Source organism: Rattus norvegicus, chromosome 15 (assembly GCF_036323735.1).
Source record: "Rattus norvegicus strain BN/NHsdMcwi chromosome 15, GRCr8, whole genome shotgun sequence".
Classification (NCBI taxonomy): domain Eukaryota; kingdom Metazoa; phylum Chordata; class Mammalia; order Rodentia; family Muridae; genus Rattus; species Rattus norvegicus.
Window position 1 is genome coordinate 81,265,740 of NC_086033.1, and position 25,544 is coordinate 81,291,283.

At 37.9% G+C, this 25,544-nt stretch overlaps 1 protein-coding gene and 1 pseudogene across 3 annotated transcripts in view; one reads left to right on the plus strand and one right to left on the minus strand.

Moving 5' to 3' along the window:
* Dach1 (dachshund family transcription factor 1) overlaps positions 1-25,544 on the minus strand; it is a 381,684-nt gene that overhangs the window by 329,677 nt on the left and 26,463 nt on the right. The window lies entirely within an intron of this gene.
* Positions 6,378-7,159, plus strand: Eif1-ps4 (eukaryotic translation initiation factor 1, pseudogene 4; annotated as a pseudogene).

Consider the following 25,544-nt stretch of genomic DNA (forward strand, 5'->3'; position numbering starts at 1 on the left):
GAAAATAATTACCATGGAGGAAACAGAAATGCTTGTGGTACGACATTTCAAACTCCAGTGAAAGTACTAAGTAACACCAACATGAGACTAGCAAATGTGTTATTGTTTGCATGACATGTTTTGAAGACTGGAAGTTATGATTTATTCTATTGAAATTTAAAACACTGTCCCCTTCATTACAAATGAGTCTTAGGCACTTTTAAATTAAACAAAGATGAACTAACGAGATTTTTATGCCACTCCTCTCATGCTTTGAATTTTTCTCTATTATAGGTGAAATCTTTCAAAAATGGACTTATAAATTATATTAAATTTCTTGCAGCTGTTTTAGATTGTGTTCTTTTTTGGATTTTTTTGATTTTTTTATTAACTTGAGTATTTCTTATATACATTTCGAATGTTATTCCCTTTCCCAGTTTACGGGACAACATCCCCCTAACGCCTCCCCTTATGGGTGTTCCCCTCCCCATCCTCCCCCCATTGCCGCCCTCCCCCCAACAATCTAGTACACTGGGGGTTCAGTCTTAGCAGGACCCACTGGTGCTCTTACTAGGATATTCATTGCTACCTATGAGGTCAGAGTCCAGGGTCAGTCCATGTATAGTCTTTAGGTAGTGGCTTAGTCCCTGGAAGCTCTGGTTGCTTGGCATTGTTGTACATATGGGGTCTCGAGCCCCTTCAAGGCCATCCAGTTTTTAAAACTTTACCCTTCATTTACAATTTATTGGCATTTTTCAATTGATTAAATTCTAGAGTTTATGCATGCTTAAATTTCAGGAAGAAAGCTATAAATTTGTGTGCATTTAAATAAAATATAGATTCAGCTTTAACTGGAACTGCCCCAATTGGCCTGTAATTCAGAAAACTGTCAAACACAAAGGGAAAGAGGGTCTCTAGGTCTTTCAGAAATCATGAAGTCGTTTCTTAATCTACACACAAGAGAATCAACAAAAACCAAGGTGGCATCAAAGGAATAGATCCTATTCAGGAAAAAAAAAACATAAAAAAAAATGTTGCCATGGCAAAGTGAAAGGATCTACAGTGTTACCCAGCAGGCTGTTGGCATTCTTGTAAACAAATAAGTTAAGGGACGATTCTTGCCAGGAGGATTTAACGTGCACATTGAGCATATCTTGCACTTTGAAAGCCAAGTTAGCTTTCTAATATGCACAAGGCAAAGTGATCAGATTAATAAGAGAGCCAAAGAGAAATGCACCAAGGTCCAGCTGAAACATCAGCTGACCCTTCCCAAGAGGAGGCCTCTGGGAGAAATAAAAAATTAATTAATTAATTAATTAATTAACTAGAAATAGGAAACTGAGATGCTGGCGTGTATTCCTCTGGACATTAAAAGAAAGTCATTTATCCTTTTATCCAGTATCAACTGAATATTCCAAAATTGTTGCTCTCTACTGTCTCTTCTCACAGAACAAGCCACCATAATACATTCTCCTATACTGTACTTTCATTGCTTTATTTTTATTTTCCAAAATCATGTAGTGTAATCTGTAGTAGAAGAGAACTCCGTGGCAATTATGGGGCCACAAAGTAGTTGCAAACAACTTCCGAAATGAAGTAAGTGTTCCTTGAAGTCCATATTTAAATGGATTCAGCATTTAATATAATTCAAATCTGTACTGAGGTCTCCTTGGGATTCTTCCTTGCCAGAAGATGTTTGAGCTGTGCACCAGGTAAAGGGAGAAACCATACTGAGAACAGGCTGAGTCCCATCATGATTAGATGTATAGTTCCTAGATCAACATTGCCTAACCAGAGCTTCTTCTTTCTTCTTCTTCTTTCTTCTTCTTCTTCTTCTTCTTCTTCTTCTTCTTCTTCTTCTTCTTCTTCTTCTTCTTCTTCTTCTTCTTCTTCTTCTTCTTCTTCTTCTCCCTCTCCCTCTCCCTCTCCCTCTCCCTCTCCCTCTCCCTCTCCCTCTCCCTCTCCCTCTCCCTCTCCCTCTCCCTCTCCCTCTCCCTCTCCCTCTCCTCCTTCTCCTTCTCCTCCTCCTCCTCCTCCTCCTCCTCCTCCTCCTCCTCCTCCTCCTCCTCCTCCTCCTCCTCCTTCTTCTTCTTCTTCTTCTTCTTCTTCTTCTTTATCTTTATTAACTTGAGTATTTCTTATTTACATTTCGATTCTTATTCCCCTTCACGGTTTCCGGGCCAATATCCCCCTAACCCCTCCCCATCTCCTTCTATATGGGCTTCTCCTCCCCATCCTCCCCCCATTGCCACCCTCCCCCAACAATCACGTTCACTGGGGATTCAGTCTTGGCAGGACCAAGGGCTTTCCCTTCCACTGGTGCTCTTACTAGGCTATTCATTGCTACCTATGAGGTTGGAGCCCAGGGTCAGTCCATGTATAGTCTTTGGGTAGTGGCTTAGTCCCTGGAAGCTCTCTAACCAGAGCTTCTTAACGTTTCGCCACATGCAATCCTTTTTCTGAGAAATTCTTATATCACACTAAGTAGGCATATATGCAAATACATTGCACAAACTGAATTTTCCTGATAATAAATCACCAAAAATAATCTTTCAAAAGGATTCTTGGGGATGCTCATATCTTTACCAGTTAGAGACGGAGAATAACTATGCATGCTAATGAAAGAGGTTGATTTTTTTGCACAAATAATTAAGTCTTTCTGACAATCTGATACTGAAGGACATAGAGCACTTTCAAAACTTTTCAGAGTTCAATATTTTGTATATATGATCACCGATGTAGAGAATGCTGATTTGTACAATTGCTGAAATGTATTCAGAAGTTTCAAATAAATATAATAGAAGTCATTAATTCAAAATATCAAGAGCAAAATGAGCTCTAGAAACTGTACTTTATTATCACCTGTGCCATGTCTAAGTAACGACTGTGACCACATTTCTTTAGGAGAGACTGGAGTAAACCGAATCTGAAAGTACCTTAAGTTTACTCTTCGTAGCTATAACCACCTTATACAACTACAGTGTCAGACAATTTCCCACCTACCACTACAATTAATTGTTCAAAATGTTATGATCAGGTGGATGATCAATGCGGACCTATCATCCTCAAAATCCGACTCAAGCATCAGGCTCACGGTCCTCTGAAATCAACACGCATGCTCTCACCTCCATTTGCAGATACTTTTCTCATCTCTCCATCAGTACGTTTTCCTCTCTTCATTCTCAAGGAGAACTCACTCCTTTTCCTGCTCAAAGACAGTACAACTGGGAAAGAAAGGTAACCATAGCAAGCAAAAAAGTTCAAATACACATTATCGAGCTTTGGGGACGACTCTACTGATAAAAGCAATATCCTTGCCACCTGAGTGCAAACCTCCGATCCTTTGTAAATAAGAAAAGCCAAATGACAAGAACCTGTAAAGCCAGGACTCATACAGTGAAATAGGAGGCAGAGACAGGGAACTTGGAAACTCATTGGCCAGATAGCAGTAGGGCAGCAAACACAAGACAGACCTTGCATCCAAAGAGCACAAGGTTAAAAATAACCCCTCAGATTCATCCTTTGACATCTACACAAGAGTCCACTACCACACACATGCATGCACACTCAAACAAAAGTAATTACCGTCATGATATCATCTGAGCATTGTCCCCCAAGGTCACTGAACGTGTAGAATGTGATATATGAGAATATTCGATTAGAGTAACACACAAAAGACCAGACGACAAGTCCCATGAAACACGTTCAAGCAATATTTAAATAGATGGCCTTTTTACAATGGTAGTCCTAAGTCATGTATAGTTTATACTTTTAAAATTATAGTAAACATGAGATTATCTAATCCAGTGGTTTTATTTTTATGAAATATCTTTTAAATCTTACATAGAGGAAGGTATATATCCAATACAAAATGCCAGTTTGGGTTGGGACAGGGGAAGAATGAATGTTTGAATTCTGACCTGAGGAGCTCAGTTAAGGCGTCTCTCCATTTGCAGGTTATACTTGTGTACAAATAATTGCAATCAAAGGATTAGATCGATTTAAGTAATCACATTAATGGCTTATAATACTAACAGTCAACCAAACATGGCCTTCTCTGTTAACAAAAAATAAAATTAGTGATTTCATAATCTTTGTCTAGAAGGCCAAGTTATTCCAAACAGGAAAGCTAACTAAATAAATAAAAATTATATGGAGTAAATTGCGACCGTATTTTTTACAGGCTTATAAATTAGGTGTCTTGCTTAGATTAGTATTACAATAGGAAAATTAACATATTTTTGAGTAATTAATGTAGTCTTTATCTTATTATAAAGGCATATCTTTATCATTTGCTAATGTGTGTGTGTGTGTGTGCATGTGTATATGTATATGGCTGGCACAATGGGAGAATGTGGGAGACTGAAGTCTGAAATAACTCACAAAACATTGTTCAAATAAGATTATATTAATAACAAGAGTAAAAACCTAGCATCCACCACGTTGAACATAATTCAATACAACTAAAATTTCAAAACATTAAAGGAATGAAATTAGATTATAATGGACTCTTTAAATTAAATCAATGCAATTAAGAATATGATGAAGTATCCAGTTATCTGTTTTCTGAGCCTTTGAGAAGTGGAAATATTAATGGAACTATACAAGAAATTAGTGCTGACTAGATTAATTGTCATAGCAATTGTCATATTATAAATATGTCATTGGTGAACATTAGGCATGAAGATAATGCATATGTTATCAACATCACTTGAGCAAATCTTTGATTTCTAATGAAGTATCAACAAGTCTTTCTCATTTCCAACATTAGTGAACATTCAGACTCTCTTGGATGAAGATGCCGGAACTCTGTATGCTTATAGCATATGTTTTTGAAAGTTTACTGCCACTTCCTGTGATAAGTTGAGAGAAATTAAGCAGCAAAAATGCAACCTGAGGAAACTCCAACAGGAATGTAAACTAAACTGGTGGGGAGGTCTGTGGATGTCAATCAAGAACAAAATGCAACTGTCAAGCTTGCTTCCCTAACAAACTGTCACATCAACAATATGGAGTTAATGACGACAAATTAACTGTATACCAGATGCTTGACACTTTGTTATGACACTTAGCAAGCTAGTTGACATTTGGGGATCAAAGCTTCTTTAATTACACTTTGTATAACATGTGCAACCTTTATGCTAATGTCCAAATATTCCTTGGAGCAAGACTGTCCAAGTAATAGCATCCACAGGCTGTTTCCTAGGTGTGGGTTTGGGAGTGTTCATTTGGCTATAAAAAAACATGGGAAGAAACTGAATGAGAGCCAGGCTTCAATGCACAATGTTACTTGGCAGTACTGTGGCCTACAGTGACACTATTTCCTAATTTAGTGAATTGGTGAAGCACTTCCCCATCCTAGCAGACACAGTTTTGCGAAATACCACATTTTCAAAAAAGTCAATAATCAGGTTTATGTCCATTCATAAAAGACTGAAAAATATCAGAATTTAAAATAGCCGAGAATCATATTGAGGTGTAGATTTACTGAAAAGAGGTCCAAAATGCCTTTTGGAATGCTGAGTTGAGGGATCATTTCCAGATTCATCTTCAAGGAAAAGGTTTGACATTTTCTCATGTAAAAAAGCTCAATACATGACATCAACAAAGTCCCCTGTATCAGGAATAACACTTAACTGAATTCCGAACCATGCAGGGAAGGTAAACCTTCCTATCAGTTCTCAACACAAACTCTCATTGACCAATTCTAAGATGGTTTTAGTTAAATTTAGAAGATAACCAAGAAATTAAAGAAACCACATATATTTTACTGAAACATTTGTGTGCTTATTAATAAATGGGAGTGATCAAGCCATGTATGTAACTGGGGTTTTCTTTAGCAAACTGACAGAGATCAAAAGAGTCTATTGTAAGGCACAGAAGCATCTGACACTTTTATTCTTTGTTTTTAGGAAATGTGTAAGCAAGTAGGGATAGATAGAAAAGAAAAATCTAATATTAGAACTGGGCATGGAATTGTTCTGTATGTCCGATCATTTTCTTCAGAAAACACAGACTATACCCCAGAGAAGAAAATGTGGAAAATCTCAGAGTCATGGACTAACTGTGTAATCCATCCCAGGATGCACCTATGTCCAGTACATTCTAGTACACTCCAGTACACTCTAGGACCTTCTAGTACATTCTAGTACACTCTAGTGCACTCTAGTACACTCCAGTGCACTCTAGTATACTCCAGTACACTCTAGTACATTCTATTCTAGTAGACTCTAGTACATTCTAGTACACTCTAGTACATTCTAGTACACTCTAGTAATTCTAGTACACTCCAGTACAGTCTAGAACACTCTAGTGCACTCTAATACACTCTAGTACACTCCAGAGCAACTCTCTGGCCCTTTGCCATTTTTAAGACTCTCAGGAGGAGAGAAGTCTAAATATAGGGCTAGGTGACCACTGGATGTAGCCTTCTCAATGTCGATTGCTTTCTTAGAAAAGAACAGACCCCAGTCACTGAGCTGCTGCGTAGGACTCAGCTGCCTCCCTAATAGAGGCTCCTCGCTTCTTGATCCTCCTTCCCCTCACCCCCCACCGCCCGCCTTCTACCCCAGACCACTTCCACTAAGGAAAAGGAATCTTACCATATGTCCGCTATCCACAACCTCCACTCTTTCTACCCCTTTGCTGATTCAAGTAAGGATGATGACCTGCTTCCTGCTGGCACTGAGGATTATATCCTTAGAATAATTCAACAGAGAAACGGAAGAAACTATTGAAGGTGTTTAAGAAGAAATTTGCCTGCAATGGTACTGTAACTGAGCATCCAGAATATGGAGAAGTAATTCAGCTATAGGGTGACCAACGCGAGAACGTATGCCAGTTCCTGATAGAGATTGGATTGACTAAGGACCATCAGCTGAAGGTTCATGGAGTTTAAGTGCTTGTGGCTCTCTGAAGCTTAAGTGAGGATTTCCTTGCAATGAGTAGAATTTCCTTTCTGTCCCTTGTTACAAGTTTAAAAACCTCACAGCTTGTGTAATGCAATCACTTTGGGTCCACTTTTAACTTGGACTAGTGTAACCCCTTCATGCAATAAACTGAAAAAGAGCCAGAAAGAAGGAAAGAAGGAAAGAAAGAAAGAAAGAAAGAAAGAAAGAAAGAAAGAAAGAAGGAAAGAAAGAAAGAAAGAAAGAAAGAAAGAAAGAAAGAAAGAAAGAAGGAGGGAAGGGAAGGGAAGGGAAGGGAAGGGAAGGGAAGGGAAGGGAAGGGAAAGGTGAAAGAAAAGAAAAGAAAAGTAAAAAGAAAAAGAACAGGCATTCTTGTAGCTATGACTGATGAAGGAACAAAGTCTTCGTGAACAATACTCCACCGGTTACCCTAGGACAATCTCCCTAAACTTGCAACAAGTATCTTTGAAATGGCAGGATGGCCTATTCTAAAGTGAATGGTGAGAACTCTGTATCATTGAAACAAAATTTCTTATGAGAACCAAATATAAAGCTTGGCCTTTGATAGTTTTGTGTTCACTCTGTATTGAAATTGTATTGGGTAATTAGAATTAAATATAATTAAATGTAATCTCTCTTGGTTGGGAAAAAAGGGTAAAAGGACACCCATGTGCCACGCCATGTTAACTTGGGCCACTACTCAAGTGGACACCAAAGCCCACAAGGAATGAAAAGATTTGGAGATAATTAATACAATAGTGAAATGTTGCTAAGGTAAGTGCAGGGTGGCCTGGTAGAGTCTTTGTGGTAAATGGCGCCAGCATGACATTATAATTGCTGGATGGGCAGAAAACATTGTAGAATCACATGGTGGAAGGTATGAAAAAAGGGGAAAATTGGTGGAAATGAGTTCTAATCAATTTCTTTTGTCTCTAGCTTTGCTGCAGGTGGGGTAAAAGAGGCAGGAAGAAACGTGGTGTCTGAATTCACGCTGACAGGTTCCAGTAAGGAATTTGGATTTCCTGTGGTTGGAGAGAGAAGTTATTCTTTATGGCAACCACTGTCATCGGAGCCATCATCTCTTCTTGTCTTTTCCACCTTATCACACCCTACTGGGTCATCTTCCTCTGCTCCTGCATGGCCATGAGCTTGCTAATGGCTCCGGTTAAATACCACTAGGAAATAAAATCCCCAATACACTTTCTGTTATCAAAAATAAAATGTCAATGAAAGTCAAACATATCTGGTGGTAAAGTGGAGTGAGACCATTACTGTGTTGGTGAGCTGTCGTCAACCTGGTACAAAACCAGACAGACCTGGGGAGAAATGTCACCTGAGAGAGGACCTCCATAAGATTATCCTGTGGGCAAGTCTTCGGGCAATCCCCGATTAGTCATCGATGTGGGAAGATCTACCTCACTGTGGATAGTGCTACCAGTGGGAAGTTAGTATAAGAATGTATTCAAACCACGAAAAGCCATCAAATGAGCACCACTCATCCATAGTTTCTGCTTCGGTTCCATGTTCCTGCCTCGACTACGTACTTTGACTTCTTAAAGTGGCTAACAGTAAGCTCTCAGATGAAATAAACCCTTTCCTCCCTAAGTTGCTTTTGGCCATGGCGTTTATCACAGTGATAGAAAGCAAAAACGAACAACAATAAGGCTTATTGTTTTCTGGCTTTTTCTTTTGGTTTGGGCTTCTTTGTAGTTTTCTTGGGTTATTATTATTATCACTGGCATCATCATCATCATCATCACCACCACCACCATCATCATCATTTCTGTTCTGCATTGCGACAAAAATCTATGTTGACTAAGAACTCACCATAAAGTACACACCTTAAACTAACTGCCCTCTTGCCTCAAATTCAGGTGGAAACTGTTAGCATTACAGGTTTGCATCCCCACACCTGGCTCAGGTCATTTTAACTCTGATGCTGTCTTGTATCATTTAATCTACACATGTTTTCATTTTATGCTCCCATTCTAGTTTTCAAAATAGACCCATGGCCTGGTGTAGAATATAACTTTCTCAAATGCTGGCATCTGGAGGAGTTGGGTGATACAGGAAATCATTTTAAAAGTGCCACCAAAGGTGAGGAAAATCAGTATGGTGGCACCTGAATAGGCCAGGTCTGGAAGACTACCAGAGCACAGAGACAGGACAATTTCCACATCCTTAAAGTACAGAGACAAAATTTACACAAACAGACTTCCTTGCAAAAACCGTGTGGTTTTGAGGCAAAATGAAGTTTTTCCTCATAAAGGCATTGAGAAGGAAGGAGAGTAATGAACCTTAAGGCAGCCATTCTGCATTGTTTCCTCTCCTGATCTGCACCTTGCACTAACCATCAAGTACATACACACGCACCTGTGCAGAGGGGGGTGGCAGAGAGAGAGAGAGAGAGAGAGAGAGAGAGAGAGAGAGAGAGAGAGACTGGCCAGAGGAGGCCAATAACGTAGTGGGAGAGAGCTAAATGATAAGGATGCAGCTCATTGTTTATCTGATGTGCATGGAAAATATCCAGCATGAAGCCTAGCAAGTACCACAGGACCCTGGCTCTCTTTAACTTATATAACCCTGGATTGGAACGGGGACCCTCCAAATGTTTCTCAAGGCTACAACTATTACTACATATTTTGCTAGATTTGAGAAAGGAGAAGAGCCTTTCACCTTTCTGTACCTGTTTATCCTTCTGCAAGCAGAAATATCATTAGAGTGTAAAAAAGTCATTCTTCGTTCTTCATAGAAGAAGAGAAACTGGAAAGCATAAATGTTCTGTTTCATAAGTCCATGAATTAATAAGCATTAATTAATTCCTTACAAAATGTTGAGTGCTACCCTCACTAGTGAGTATCCAGCAGTGGAAGCAGCATACTTCCTTGTTTTAAAGGTTTCCATGCTGACTAGAAGACAAAACTGAGAAATAAAACAAGATCATTTCAGGTATTGGTATGCTAAAGGAACAATGTACGTAACTGGATCAAGAGGACTGAAGACAGGAGTTATGGGTGAACAAAACGGACTGCAAAGTGTACTAGAGGGTCCTATGCATCCCAGAACCTCACCATAGTACCAGTAAGTCAGAGATGTTATTCTATATTCAAGAGAGCTAAAACATGGTTATGCAGTTTTTCAGGACATGCATTAAATGAACCAAAAAGGCAAAAAATAGTAAATGACAAATTAATTAGTAAGTCATATTTTGGCCAGTGTCTTTTGTAGCTGGCCTCAAATTCACTAAATAGCCAAAGATGACCTTGAAATTTAGTCCTATTGTCTCTACCTTCTGGATATCAGATTACATCATGCCTGGTGGGTAAGCACTCTATCAAGTGAACACCATATCTAGCCCATAAATATGTGGTTTTCAAATAGAAATCCAACAAAAAGAACATACTCACCAGTAAAACCTAAAATTATCAACTCATTACCTTTATCCCACTATAATTTGCATATATATATATATATATATATATATATATATATATATATATATCATAGGATTATATTTTGCTCCCTAAATTTCCTAAAGGCTTACACCAATGGGAACACCAAAGGAAGAAGGGAGATGCATATGAGACCAGAGAAGGTCTTTCAAGCTTCAATTCTTGAACACTCATCACAGCACCAACCAAGCCTCCAATGAAATTTTCAAAGTGTGAGCCTCTATGTCAGATCCATCAAGAACAAGTTTTAAACATCTAAACAGAAGCTAGTAAGATGAGACAGTAGTTCTTGGTATCTGAATCTATTCATAACACCCCAGGGCAATAAGACAGGCCCAACTCCAGGGGAAAAAAAGTGGGCATGGTGGATGTCTTTTGGACTCCCTGTCCAACGATGAAATGATGACTCTATTCAAGAGAGTTTACCCACATCTCCAACCTCCGATGTGTTGTAATGCAGTTTTTCTACTGTATAAGAATTGAAAAGTAGCTTAGTATTCTGTCTATAATCCCACTACTGAAAAGTTTCCATCCCCATTTAGTTGACAAAGATACTCAATATAGCCCCAGTTTTCAGTTGCAAATGACAGAAATAAATGGAGATGGCCTCAGTTTCCCTCCACAATCAGACTCTTTTTAGATTTAAATACAAAAAGCCTGTTAACTTTATCATAATTCCTTCAATTGAATATATTCTATTTCTGCACAATATTCTGCACAACTTTTAATTTTATTTAGAATGTTGCTAGGATCTGGAAATGCTGGCTGTCTTTCCTTTTGACATGTAGAGATGAACAGAGCCTGATCCACTTTATTTAAGTGAATAGAATAGAATTTCTCTCCTAAATATAGTCATCATAAGTATTAGGACTCCTAAAATCTCATTGCAAGAGTAACTGTATAATATTTCTCTTGGTAACTGCTAACCACATGGACTATAATAGTCTTCTTTTCCTCATTTAAATTTAAGCAAAATTTTATATATATATATGTATGTAAAATAGGGAAACAAACATATTAATAAAATCTCACTATAAGTCTGTTTGTGAATTTTTCTTATCCATTATTAAAATATTCTCTTAAAGAAACTAATACAGAGTTTGGGGAAAGGTGTTTCTTCTCAACTTGTACTGAACAGCCATACTCACATCACAAAAGCTCTACAATTCACCTTGGAGAATATGGTATAAATTAACAGCTATCGAATACCTGAAACTCGGGCGTGGGGGAGTGACATCTTTATAGTACTTACTTCCTCTGTAACAGATTTCTCAAATGAAGGCAAAGTGCAAGAAGGCCATTTTGCTGGCAGCCATTGCTCTTGGGCTTTCGTAAATCTCAGGTAGTTTACTATACAGAATGGATTGCACACTTCCAGAAAATGTCAATGGGTAAAAACAAAATACTCCTTGAATAAGGTTCACTCTTATGAGGATCTCTTGTACAGCTCTATGTTATGCAAAACATAATAGGTGGCATATGCTCAACCGAGACTGAATTTGAAATTAACCTGTCAGGGTAGACACCACAATTCAAAGGAAGGTTAAGATGTAAGGATGTCAATGTCTCTCAGATGAAGTAAATGAGTAAGAGGCTACTCAGGCCTATGTGATAGCAATAGGAAAAAAAAAAGATAAGTAACAGAACAAACAAAAAGTTAATGATCTTGTTAGCCAAAATATAAAAGTTCTATGAAAATGTAAAGAACTTAAATGCTAACTTGGAAAACAATATGCTAATACTCCCCCCTCCCCGCCACATTCTTCTACACTACGGGGTCCAGACTTGGCAGGACCATTCTCTCCGAGAATATATTTTAAAATAAAGAAAAGTATGACCACAGAAGAGGTAACATGCCTTTTTATAATTTTATGTGGGCTGACTAGTACTCAATTTGTAAGAAAAATAAAATACTCAAGAATTATTTTTTCTAATTCTATACATATGCATAATTGAAGCAATACTCCTACTAATAAAACTTTCCCTGAAGTAAACAAGCAATTAAATACATAAGTAGAGTGTAGAATTATTTGACCTTTTGCTTCCAATTTTTAAAATCCAGGTCAAACGTGGAGATACTTTACTGTACCAAGAAAATGATTTTGTTTATTTCATGTATTATTACCAAAATCACACGATGAAATGTTCCTAGATGTTGCACTTTTTTCTAAAACTTGAGAAATCTAAGAAAGTTATTTAACATATTGTTCTACATGTATACAGAGGTCACATTCAACACACAGCTAAAAGAGACAGATGGCAGATAAAATTAGTGTGTTTCTTTACCATCAAAAGAGAATTTCAAGCCGAGTTACCAGAAGTGTTAAAAGTAAAAAATAAATACTTGTAGTGGCAACAGACATATATTATACTCAGTGTTTAATGGTAACATAAAGTGGTTTGCATTAGTAAACAAATGAAAGCTAATTTGAGTTGGAAAGGTTATTCATTCGGAGGTTTATACTAGCTTAAAAGGGGAAAAACCATTATTGAAATATATTTCCTTAAACAGGAGGACTAATTGTTTATCAGGATTTATATCAATAATAGCTTAAATTCATAGTTAAACTCCATTAATCTTATGGATGTCAAGGAGAGATCCCTTACCATTTTTTTCATTATGCAATAGTTGAAAATTGATCTGTTATTACATATCATGTAATAAAGCTATGCCACTATGTCATATATATATATGTGTGTGTGTATGTATATATATAACATATATATAAAATTTCAATATAGCATACTGAAACTTCCACATATTCTTACGTCTTCATTCCCAGTCTGACTTTGACTTTCATGGCTGTCTACAATGAGCCAAAACCCAAGCCCCACACATTAAATTATTAAACTTTATTTATCCCTATGAACATTCTGTATCACTATTAATATTATTTAAAAGAGGAATCAACTTAGACTCAGAAAAGGATACTCAAGGTTAACAAAGCTTTTCAAAATAAACAAACTAAAAAAGCTGCAATAGTTAGTAAAAAGGATGAGGAATTTTTCCTAATATTCTGAACACCTGACTGATAACTGAATAAGGAGAAGAAATGTAGACATATGCAATCACAGGAAATACACATCCATGTGCTGTGTATTATATATGGACAAAGACATAGCCTATATGTAGTAGCCAGTATGTAGAAGGATCTCAATAAATCTATTCAGCAAGAAAAAGAAATAAATGAGCCGGTGAGTAGCAAGGTGGAGAGAGCTCAGAGGGAGAGCACACACCCTTGTGCACCTGAGTTTTATTCAGTTTTTCTACACAGTCAACTAGAATTTCTCTTTCCTCCAAACTATGGGTTATTTTTTTAGTTTGTTTCTTGTAGATTGAGCCGAACTCTTTGCAGTCGCTAAGGTATTATTTCGATTACTACTTTAGCAAAAGACTTAGCTAACTCCTTACTTGAGGAGTGCTTTACACAATTGGAGGGAAGGGCTGCTCTGTGATGGTTTTGTTCTTTTCTTTCCTGAAGTCAGTAAAGTTATGGCTCTGTCCAAACACACGCAATGCCTTGGGCTCTGTAAGGCTGGTTCCAACATTTGTGTATTTTATTAACAGATGAATTTTACTACTATTACATTCAACTTACTTTGATTTTATATATATATATATATATTCATTCAAAGACTTCCTAATGAACTGAGCCTTAAATAAAGGAGGAGTTAATAAAAGAAAGACTTGAAAACTTATTGTTGATTGAAGTTCATTATTAATTTATTAATTTTATTCATAGTGAAATTGGAAAATTAAAAATAAAAAAATTTCAAGGAAGAAAGGGAAACATGACTTTTAAAGTATTGTTATGCGTGTGCTTTTTCTTTACTGTTCCACTTTTGAGTGCATTTTTAATTAGCATTATAAAGCAAGTCTGGAGAGATGGCTTCACAGCTAGAAGAACTTGACACACTTGCAGAGGACCCAGGCTCTATTCCCAGCACCCACACTTGGCAGTTCACAGATACCTACAACTCCAGTTCCAAGGTCTAAAGCCCTCTTTGGGTTTTCTGTATTATTTAGCTCCCTCATTGGTTTATAAAATAAGTACTTTCTATAGCTTGACTTAGAAACCATTCCTGTGGCATACATTCACCCATATGAGAAAATTTGTGAATAGAGAGTGTTCACAAATTTAGAAAGCTATTCAGTCTCACCATGGACTAATTTTGTGGGAGTGGCATATACCTGTCTATGCACAGTTGCATTGCCTGTGTCAAGGCGGGAGGAAGATGTCAGATGTCTTGGTCTGTCTGTACCCTTTCCTCTTGGCGATAACCAGAAGCTAGACTGGCCGGCCACTAAGCTTCTAATACCTGCGGGCCTCAATCATGACAGTTTTGAGGTTACAGACACATCTGGAAGAGGCAGATTTTAAGTGAGTATTGTAGACCCAAACTCAGGATTTTAGGATTGTACAAGAGGTTTTGCCCAGGGGGACATCTCCACAGCCATAGATAACCTACTTTTAAATCTTATTTGTCCACCACTATATAAAAAGCTCTCTGTCCATTAGTAATATAGTACTACACTCTGTAATTGCATGCAGGAACTAATCACATTTTAAGATTTTGCTTATTTGTAATGAATTTTTTTCATAAACTGAATGATATACACATACATTATTTTGTTTCTAGCTCCACTGGTTTTACAACGTGTTTTCAAATTTCAACTGTGTATAGTACCAGTAGGTTTTCTTCCTTTTTGCCAATTCTACAGATGTATATAATTTTATTTATCTATTTATGAAGTTTTGCCACTGTGGATTATTTTGTTTGGGCTATTATAGGCAACAGTTCTGTGAAGAGTACAAGGCGAGGCTGGACTCTTGTCTGAGCACTTTGTTTCTGATTAACACCTAAAACGCACAAAAAGAGAGAGAAAGAAGCAGACAACTTGAATTTATATGTGGAATGTTATTTTACGCTATAATATTTCACCTCTGGGAAATAGCAGATCTGCCGAAAAGCTTCCTGAAGCCGCTACTCTGACATCTGGCAGCAGCACAGACAGCTGTACCCATGCACACGTAAAGCAGAAACATGGAAAGAATTAACACCCTGAGCCCACTGCCTTTGGCGTGTCAGTGCCGATCCCAAATGCTGCATAAAAACCAGACTCTTAAAGCATTCATTGAAATGTCAATTTGACTGCCTGATAGTAAATGAATCCTTTTATACCAACAAAACAATCTTCCACATAGTCTACATGCATGAATATAAAACATATTCCTCGATTTGATTGTTTTCTCTTGAAATCTTGATTCTTTACGACATATTTATGATTTAAAGACTAGCTTTGAGTTCTTCTACATGATTCTTAAATACACCAGTAGAAAAAAAGTTAAAGCACTCTTTTAGGGTCAGGATGTTGCCAATGGCTTGCCTCCATCATTCTGTTTCAAATAGTCATTGTCTAGGTTACACAAAACATGTATTTACTCTTAAGTCTGGACTCCTGCCATCCCATCCCACTGGATAGTGTCCTTTACAGTAGTCATACTGAAAACCTAGGCTCAAGCATCATCCAGGAAGACAGGTAACCTGCCTTTCCTCTCATTTCCACACTTGTACATGGCGTACCTGCAGGTTTGTTGTTCTGCCTTTGCTTTTTATGATTTTTTTTCTTTGAGAAGGCACCTCTTTCCTACCACTATAGCACTGTACAATTGTTTACTCATAAAATTTAGTGAATCAAAATTTGACCAATCACATTTATTTGGACTTGCTATTTATATGCATTCTTCACCTTTAAAAGTACAAAGTTTAAATTACATTTTAATTTTCATATATATGAAAATATATTTGTGCACATACATATATGTGCAGAAAGAGAGAGAGAGTCAGAGGGAGAGAGTCAGAGAGAGAGAGAGAGGGAGAGAGAGAGAGAGAGAGAGAGAGGGAAGGAGAGAGAGAGAGAGAGAGAGAGAGAGAGAGAGAGAGAGAGAGAGTATTCCACAGCACAGCAGATCCTGGAGAAAAGAAAACGCTCCTTGTTTGCCATTTTCTCTTCAGTACCCAAAAGAGTACTTGACCAGGAAGGCATGCAGAACACATTGCCTGCTCAACTGAAGCTAACTGTTGGAATTCTCATTAACTGTGAGTGGGAAGAGAGCAACAGAAACCTTAAATTTAAATCTATGGATGCTTCACAATTAAACCTGTTCAATGCACCCAGAAGATATTTAGATTATTCTTACACAATGATTTCCAGGAAGGATTGTTATTCTCAGTTATTTTCGCAGGGATCAATTGTCCTGGTGTGCTGTACTGACTGTTACTGCTCGGCACAGGTTTTTACTATATAACCCAGCCCAGATTTGCTCAGAATTCTCAGTCCCCTCAGCTGCTGGAGTTTTAAGATTAGAAATTGGGCCACTATGCCCACTTAGATTCTCTTTTATAGTGTGAGTTAGGAGACATTTTTATTGGAAATAATGGAATAAATTACGTGGGAAGTTGTTAGATTTCAGACTCAAGGAAACAAGTCTACTTATCAGAGATCACTAGTCCCAACTTTCCCAAGCATAGGAAGTTTATAATACTTCTCTTCTGGGCTATACAGGCATGGCTAAATCTATAGCCTACTGATTTACAACTTGCTAAACCAGATCACCCCTTGTTATATAACATATCGGCTGCAGGAACTGAAAACTAATCATTACAGCATGGGCTTCATTAATTTGCCGAGCTCAGCCTTTGATGCCAAGCTGGCTAAAACCAAAATCAACTTGCAACTTAATTGGTAAGGCAGACTTGGGTTCCACACTAAGTTCAAACCTTGAGAAAACATTCACTCAACCAGGAAATGATTCCATAATAGCAGAAGTGCCAGCAGACCCGAAGAATGAGGCTAAGAGCAAGAGAGAGAAGACCACATCAAAAGCCTGTCAACGTACCATAAAAGAATAAGGTCGTTGACAGAACACTCCTTATTAAGTTAATAAAAACATTGGAGTCACCTTCAATGGGAAAGTGCCCTTTCTTCATTGATAATTTAATGTATGTCACTGATAATAAAACCTCAGACTGTGCCTACCAATTGAAATAGTGAGAGGGGAAAAAAACAGGGGGGAAATCACAAATACGCAATTTATTGGGTTTTCCCGATATAAGGCATAGATTAAACAGAAAATCGTTCCTTAAGGAAAATTTTCTGTACTTTCGCATAAAAACTGGCAGCTGAAGTTTAGAGCAACTGCCTTGTATGGGAGCTGCTTGCAAAGAATGATGATATTCACTTCATTAAAGCAACGTTCACCTAATACTATCTGTATTTCATAATACTTGAGACAGCATCCGTTTAACTGTTTGGAGGTCCGGCAACCTAGGTAAGTGAATTAGGGGGGTCTGTCACCACTCACACAAGTCTCTGCTATCTTCAGCTCCTAGCAAGGCCATTTTTCCTCTACATACTGAAGGGGTACAGTAGGCTCATGGGAAAAGCACTAAAAATAAAACCGCTCGCTAATATCACTTGCTCTGCTCTGCCTTCTGAGTGAAAGCTTCTGAGGAGGACTTCAGCCCTGAGGATGGCAAAACCAGGGTCCTTCAAAAGTCCTAAGCCGAATCTCAGGCTGACAGGCAGGCGGCAGGCAGTGGGAAGAGCAAATCTTTAGCCTCTGAGAAACTGACATTTCTCCATTCACTTGGAAATTAAGCCCTTTGTACGTACAGCATCTACATCCAAATTTAATGTGTCTAATTAAGAAAGCAGGCCTGTTAACACTGAAATCTTTAGATTTTGAAAACTATAAGCTGTACTTTGTAGCTTTAAAACTCTTATTTGAATACACTATCTACAGAACAAGTAGTTCTTGTGTGTTGGAATGTTTTTTCTTCAGGGATGTGTTAACTGCCTTAGGGAAGGTTTGGAAGTACACTGTGCCTTTTTAGCCAATCAATTCCCTCTTTTGTATTATTTCTTGTAGTTTTGAAATTTTAAAATTATGACAACATTTCTCTTTCCTCCCTCCAAATCCTCTTCTTGCTCTCTTCCAAGTTCCATCAATTTTCTCTCGACACAGGTCATGCCAAGGGACCATCTCTTCCTCTTCCTCTCTTAGGCTGTGTGGTCTAGGTTCACATCAGTATTTCCTATTTGTGAAAGTCACTACTGCCATTCTTGTAAATATTGTCCTCTTTCCAGTACCATCCTGCACTGGCTGGTTTTGTGTATCAACTTGACACAGCTGGAGTTATCACAGAGAAGGGAGCCTCCCTTGAGGAAATGCCTTCATGAGATCCAGCTGTAAAGCATTTTCTCAATTAATGATCAAGCCGGGAGGGTTCAGCCCATTGTGGGTGGTGCCATCCCTAAGCTAGTAGTCCTCAATTCTATTTAAACAAAAAAGCAAGCCGAGTAAACCAGGGGAAACACTTCAGTATGCAACACCCCTCTATGGCCTCTGCATCAGTTCCTGCTTCTAAGTTCCTGCCCTCTGTGAGTTCCTGTCCTGACTTCCTTTGGTGATGAACAGCAATGCGAAAGTGTAAGCTGAATAAACCCTTTCCTCCCCAACTTGCTTCTTGGTCAAGATGTTTTTTGCAGGAATGCAAACCCTGACTAATACACCTCCCATGTAAAGCTATTTAAATACCGTGCTCTAAATCAGGAGTTTATTTACAATGTTGAACAGAATTGTCTAATCTGACATTCAGTATACATTAACATATTATAGCTAAAAATCAACCTGCATTGGGTCCTTAAATGTTTTAACTTACACGTTTAGGAAAATTTCTACATAGTGGGGTAATTTGAGTAGTTGGGGGGCTGATAAGTCAAATATAATCTGCATCGATAAACCACAGGAGAGAAATGAAAATATAATTCATAGTTAGGTTTGGTAACACGTGTGTGTTTAAGTAAATACAGCATAGTCTTCTGGGGAAAGAAATGAAATCCTACTTAGGAACTTACTTTTCGCAGGTGTAATAAAATGACCTTAATTTGAAAGCCAAATTTGACAGCACTTCTTCTCATTTGAATGAATTGCTTATAGAAGAGAACATTAGAGCAACTGTGTCCTCACCTAGACAAATGCTAGAAATATGATTAACAAATCCAAACAAAATTCAACTGTTTCATGTATTTAGTTTTGTCTAAATACCAAGCTTTGGTTTCTTTGCACTCTAAGCAAGACATTTCAGTTTGTTTACCCGTTATCTGCAAGCCCCTTCCCCCATGCAGGATCCACCATGGTAATAGTCTTTTCATCAAAGCCTAATGGTTTGTTTCAAATAATCAAAGTAGTGTTTACACCACTGTCCTCAGGAGCAGCCATTTTGCCTCCCAGAGAGAGCAGTATGGTGCATAGTGTTGTCAGAAGTGATAAATCACAGTAAGCACATTTGTTTTCCTACCTTAACCAGGCTATTCAGTGTCACTAAGAGAAACACGTGTTGGCATTTGCACTTACCTACTTTCCTTCTGAGAGCACCTAGTAATAAAGATTGCAAAATGTGTGTGTGTGTGTGTGTGTGTGTGTGTGTGTGTGTGTGTGTGTAACAAATGCCTATATGCAGCTCTTAGCCAAAGAAGGACTGCCAGTGTTACCTGTGGTTTGCTATGGACTGAGGGGAACTCTTTACCTAGTCAGGGAGCATAGAAGGAGAGGAGTTGTTCTGCCTCTACTCTTAGGAAATCAAAGTAGCTTCCCCTTCTCAAACAACCATATACTTTAAGTAAAGACATTAATTTATATTTTAGTTCCACAGCATGAAAAAATATGTCTATATCCTTGACAGAGTAAGAACTGGCCTGAAAGGTTGAAATCAAATATATGGTTTTAAAAAATATATTTATTAACAGTTTGAGAACTTCATACTTCTATTGACAACATTCTCTCAACTGCAGAATGAAGATAGTATGAACTACTGTAAAAAAAAATGGTATCCTTGACTTGGTCATTCTTGATGTTCCATTGGCCATCAGGTCTTGTATTATTTTAGCCAATGCCAGTTTATAAAAATAAAGTAGTGTGCCCCACGAACTTAAATTCATAGTACCATTTGAACTCGCCCGCATATCCAGATTCCCGTTCACGCAATAGCACCTTGAGCAGCCCTGGAGATAGCAAATGGCAAAGAGACCCAGGGAAGCCAGCCTACACCCCTGCTTAGGCATATAAAAAAGAAGAAGCAAAGAGAAACTGACAGGTGGAAAACAAACTGAGATGAATTAAAGACCCACTATGTTTAACCGACCAGGCTAATATCCTCCGGGAGACAGAATTCCCTTCACGTTCATCTCTGCTCAGGAAAGTGAACCAGTGAGAGAGACCATGGGATCTATGACTCCTTAAGGGAAACAGAAGAGAAACCAGACAAACAGCCTGCGAAGCTCTGTTCAGGCCTGGCAGGAAGAGAAGTGCTGTAAACTCCACTGTACTAACTTTTGGGTGTGGAAATAGCATGAAGCATGCCCTTAGCAGTATTTCCTTACTCTGTCTCTCTCTACTAATGACTGCTCCTTAACAATCGGCGTTCAGTCGATAGCTCGAGACTGATAGTACTTATCTCCGGGTGTCAGCGCAGTTCCCCAGAAACAAACTGACAGGGCAAAGGTGCTAACTTGAGGAACAAAAGCTATTTCAGGGCTAAAACTCCAAATTACGGCTCCATAAATATGTGGAGATCAAATAGTGTTGGATAAGTTTAATTTTGAGTGATAAAGTGATGGGATAAAGCTAAAACCTTTTTTGCCCTCCACACAGGAGTTTCTAAGGTCAAATCAAGAAGAAGGGATGTTTAGGACAGCATCAAATCAAGCTTTCCTTCAAAATTTCAATGCTATTTCTTCAATGTTCAGTCTAATTTAGAGAAATTCTGGCTTCCTTAGGATTCTAAAGATGACATCTTTTGTTAGCTTTCTTTTTTTTTTTTTTTTTTTTTTTTTGGTTCTTTTTTTCAGAGCTGGGGACCGAACCCAGGGCCTTGTGCTTCCTAGGTAAGCGCTCTACCACTGAGCTAAATCCCCAGCCCCTGTTAGCTTTCTTGACATTGAATCTGAAATATTCAGTGAGTATCCATTTTATTTTAATACTATTATAGAAAAATAAATGCACCAATTAATTTAAGATATATTTTAAAAATTATTTAAGATCCACAAAACTTAAAACTCTGGCAGTTACTCAATGGAGAATTATTGCCTCTTAATGTTCACTTTATATAAATGTGTGTTTTCTGTCACTGAATCACTCCCGCTGAAAGCAATCCTAACAAAACATGTTACAGAGAGGGCGCCCCACATTGTTGATGTATACCTGACACAAAGTTAATTTTCTGATTCTGTAAGAGACCCCCTTCACATGAACAGTTTAATAATCTACCACCAAATAATGATTAATTTTCTACCACCAAGCCACATCCTGAGATTGCTCCCAAATGTTCAGTTTAATTTAAGTACTTTCTGATTCATGAACCAGGGGATAACATTCAGCTATAAAAGGTAATCCAATCCTAACAGGGCCTTAACCCCCATAATCTACACTTCAATAGCAAAGAAACTGTATAGTTTTGAAACTGTAATCAAGATTTTTTTTTTCAAACACACACTAGAGCTGTCCTTTGCTCCTGTTTCTTATTAGATTACAATAAAATGACCATGCTCTCTTTATGGTGGGAACAGAGCGACCCTGGGGTGATTTATAATCTTGTGAAACCCTGTCCACACCGCTGACCAGACTTTTTTTGAGGTCACTATCTGTTTCTTCAACTGATGTCTCCCTGCTGTGATAACACTGTTGGAGAGCTGTCAGCACACAAGAATTTCTCAGGCTATGTATTGTCTTTGAACACATTTCGTGTGTTATTTCTATTGAGAAGCATTTGTGTGCTGGGTGTTTAGACAGTAAAGGATCTCCCTACAATTTCCCAGTCTACGTGCTCACAAAGGGAAGACAACTAAATAGGAATAAATGAAGTAGACCTCTTATTAATAAAGTGGAATATTTATTTTCTCTAAATGATTAGCATTGCTTTTGAATACCAAGAAGTAACAACTCATTATTAAAATGGAAATATTGTTGTTTCTAATAAAGGAATAATGTGACTCCTACATGTTAAATATTGTCTAAAGGAAGTAGTGGCCAAAATGCCTGGGACTCACACAAACATAGGAAATAAGCTTTAGGGGTTCCATGGGTGTAAGTAGAGAATCTGTAAGATGTCTATGTACTAATTTTATATAAAAAATGTCAATGTATAGTCTTGCCAAAAAGTCGGTAAATGTGTAAAGTGTGTTCAGTTTTTAACAACGAGAAAATGATCCTTAAAATTCAAGTTGACCACAGAGTTAACATTAAATCTTTTTTTTTCTTTTTATAATAGAATATCAAATGGTTGGCCTTAAGCTATTTAAGGTCTCAAACTAAGACATCTTCTGCTACTGGAAAAATAAAGACGTTGAGAGCAGAGTATTCCAACTGCTGTGGTCCGTAGAATCCTGTCTATCATTTTGCTTACTCTCATTTCAATATTTTGTTAAGTGAGGTGAGCAAACACTGAAAGGCTTTATGTTGATGCTAATAAATGGCCTGCTGGTTCTAAAAAGGCAAGAAGTGTTTCCCCTTTCTCAGAGCAAGAAGTCAATTAAGGAAAACAACCTGACTCCTTTCCTTCCTTCCTTCCTTCCTTCCTTCCTTCCTTCCTTCCTTCCTTCTTTCCTTCCTTCCTTCCTCCCTTCCTTCCTTCCTCCCTCCCTTCCTTCCTTCCTTCCTTCTTTCCTTCCTTCTTTCTTTCCTTCCTTCCTTCCTTCCTTCCTTCTTTCCTTCCTTCTTCTTTCCTTCCTTCCTTCTTTCCTTTGCTTCCTTCCTTTCTTTCTTCCCTGCTTTCCTGCTTCCTTTCATTCCTCCCTCTTTCTTCCTTTCTTTTACTTTAGAAAGAAATAAAGTCCATGTGGCTTTTGAAATAATACAAAAGATTGTCCATATCCCCTTCAGACAGCTCTTAGATCTATATGAAAAACGGTTTTGAGAGCTAGGAGAAAGGAAAATATTTATTTTTTAAAAAAGAGAGAGCAGGGATGTAAATGAAGTCAGAACAGCAGATCTGTCTGTAAGACGTGGGTCAGGAGCATTGGAGGCTGGCCCTAAGTGGTGTCTACACCCAGACTTGCCGAGTGGGCCTTGGACAGGGGTCACTTTCAAATTAGACACAGGGCCAGATTATTTAGAGAGGTACATTGTATGCTCCAGGTTTTAGAGGTGTTATTTTATCTTCCAGAGTTTAGAAAACAAAGGCCCAACTTTTACTTTCTATGTCTGAGAAGAAAATATAATTTTATTTGATGATTTCATGAATCTGACTTATGTCTACTAACATAGAGTATAATTAGAGTTATAGTAAAAGGCAATGATGATAAGATTAGCACTGGGGTTTGCAAACCCATTTGGTAATATATCTATTTTTTTTAAATATCTGTGGTTTAGATGAAAGTGAGGATATTTAAATTTAACAAGCACAGCTCAGAGCTCTCTTCAGTTCTTTGGCTGAGCTATAAAATCTGGGCTTTACAAACCTTTAGGTCTTTCAGATTTATGACAATTTAACCAACTAAACTCTCTGACTTGGGCAGAGGGAGCCTTCAAGTGAAGACGTTAAGTGTTTTACGTATGAGTGGGTTTATGAAGCTAGAACAAAAACAGACCTTCACTACATGTATCTAAGACACCAGGTTGCAATCTCTGTATTTCTTTTTTCAAAGTAAGAAAATAAGAAAACATTGTGTTTATTCTTCCTATTAGCAAATGATATTTGAAAAGAAATCAAATTGATTTTAGCAAAGTTAGAACTAAATGTTTCTGATTGTATTTGGTTTTCATTGTAAACTCTTTTAAGATACGGTTAACTTTACTATGGTGATGGGACGAACTCACCAGTGGCGTTACAATTAAGTCAAGTGGCCCCTTATTTTCAGGAGGTAACTTGCCACTTTCCTTCTCCAAGAAGTCTTAATAAAATGGAACAAAAAAAAAAATCAATTAAAATAGTGAAATGTCCCTTAGGATGAAGTTACTTCAGCATTCTGTGCATCTCTCAATAATTTCTTTTATCTTGTGCTGCATAATACACATTTGTGCCATGTTTTTAAGTGCTATATTCTTCATAATGAGGCTGTTTAAAATTGAGTACTGGAAAGAGAAGGGTGCTGATACAGCAACTGTTATGACATAAAAACAGGGTTATGAGTGAAGCACACAGGCGAAATGAAAAACGTGATTAGAGGCAAAATGGATAAGACAGAGGTTCCCATATAACAAGCCAGTGAAATAGACCAGCCTCAAAGACCCGGACTATCTACCTAATCTCCACTATCTAGAGCTATTGTGCCCCAGAGCATCTCTGAACTGCTATTATGGGACATCGCCTGTAGAATCACGATCTATATAAAACAAAGTAGTCCCAAGAATGAAGTCAGCACTTGAGAAATTCCACATTTTACTGCTTCAATTCCCACTTCCCGCCCTCCACCCCAGCCTACGGTTGACCCTTTCTCTCATTTGGTAAAAAACTGTATTTATCTTAGCATTTCTATGACGAGGGAGTTTTTTCATGTTCTACTAAAACCAACTTGGTTTTTCATGTTTCAACATTTTTTTTTGTCTCTGATTGTGATAGCAGAGATAATGCATTTTTAATAACTACAAAGCACTGTGTATACTCGCATATTCAGAATCAGAGGACCAGTATACTTTGGGGAAACTAAGTAGATATCAGGGTATGTGCTAGAAACTGAAAACTCTGATACTGTGAGTCTCTTCTCCATGCTCTCTTTTTAACCAGTGGTTTCTTCCTACACTCTTTCCTGCCAGACTGTCTGTCAATGGCTGTCCATGCACAGTGAAAAGAATGTAGATTTAAGGACTAGCCCAGGAATTTGGCAAACAAAGAAAAGGAGACAAATGCTTGCCAACGTTTTCCCCACTTCTTCCCGACTCCCTACCAAAATTCATTATTCCTTCACGATGTGTACTGCTGGAAACTGGCAAAAACTTTGGGCATGTTTGCTCATGTCTTCAAAATAAAACCAAAATAGACTGAAGGAAGTTGTTTGAAAACAGTAACTACTAGTCTATTAAAGGAAGAAATCACCCCGTATGCTTCATGAATAAGTTAACCAGAGCCTGCCAAGAGAAATAAAGCCTTGTTTACTGGGAGATGTGAAAAAGCAAGAAACAGAGCAAGTGAACTCAAAAGAAGT